At 41.5% G+C, this 1187-nt stretch overlaps 1 protein-coding gene across 2 annotated transcripts in view; it reads right to left on the bottom strand.

The window, feature by feature from the left end:
• Positions 1-1187, bottom strand: part of CPN1 (carboxypeptidase N subunit 1) — a 29443-nt gene that overhangs the window by 14799 nt on the left and 13457 nt on the right. The window lies entirely within an intron of this gene.

The raw sequence follows: 1187 nt of genomic DNA on the forward strand, positions 1-1187 counted from the left end.
TGTTGTTCAGCATCTTAGCTGTAGAGGGCAGTGTCACTGGCCCTCATATGTGGGATCCGAACCGGGGCCCTCCGGCATCCCAAGCCAGTTCTTAACCATCACGCCACTCGGCCGGCCCCTCATCCTCTTTTTGTTCTTCTAAGATTTAGACAGAGAAGCAAGTGGGAGTCTAATTATTATTGGCTCAATTACCTTATCAATTACTTCAACAAGCTAATAAATCAGAACACCTTTTTGGTTGGATATGCAGACTAGTACAAAGTTATTTTTGATTTATTAATTACCTGAGCCGAAAGCATAGCTGCTATCTGAAATCTCAATGTGTCTGCATGACTTTTGCTTCATTTCCAACTGAGATTATTCCATCTAGAAAACTCCCAATAGAAAGCCTTATGCCAGTTTCTCTCCCCAGTCACTAAGTTTAGATATTCACAAACAGAGCATTTAGAACTATCCCATGTGAAAAACAGGGTGGTAGTGAAGCTCTGAGGATGACAGGAGTTATTCCCAGGAGTAGGACCACGAACAGGAGGAAAGAAACCACTCACATTACCAGGGGCGCCATTAGGCCTCTAGGGAGAATGGCCTGGGAGCATCAAATGGGGACCTCTGACTGAGAGAATAAGAGAAATGAGAGTAAAGTAGTCAAGCGTCATATAGAAAGGGAAGAGAAAAATCAATCGATCAATCACTCAAACATTTGAGGGATAGAAGAAAAAAAAGAAAGGGAAGAGGAAAAACTATAAAGGTGAGACTCTCTGAACTTCTTTCTATAGCTAATTGTTGAAGAGTATACAGTTCATCACATGTAAGAGAACTTTCTCTATAGTATGCTAGAGTTCTGTGTCAAAGGTACAGTGCAGAAGAAAGAACATTGGATTAGGAGTCTGGGTTTTATCCCTGACTCCATCAGTTACTGGCCCTATGAATTTAAATTGTTTTATTTATATGTGTAATAGCTATAACACAGGGATGGATAACACTGCTCGATGCATTCACCATACGGTACCATAATGATCCACTGAAAGGCTAAGAAAGAATTCTGTAAGATTGTCAAGTACTGTCTCACCTCCTTCACTACCACGGCCACTAACGTCAAACATTGTGTGAGCAGGTGCTCCATGGAGGGCCCTACACTGGGGAAGGGAGTAAATATAAAGAAGCATAAGATATAGTTATTGTTGGGC

The sequence above is a fragment of the Hipposideros armiger genome, unplaced genomic scaffold (genome assembly GCF_001890085.2).
Source record: "Hipposideros armiger isolate ML-2016 unplaced genomic scaffold, ASM189008v1 scaffold_28, whole genome shotgun sequence".
NCBI lineage: Eukaryota > Metazoa > Chordata > Mammalia > Chiroptera > Hipposideridae > Hipposideros > Hipposideros armiger.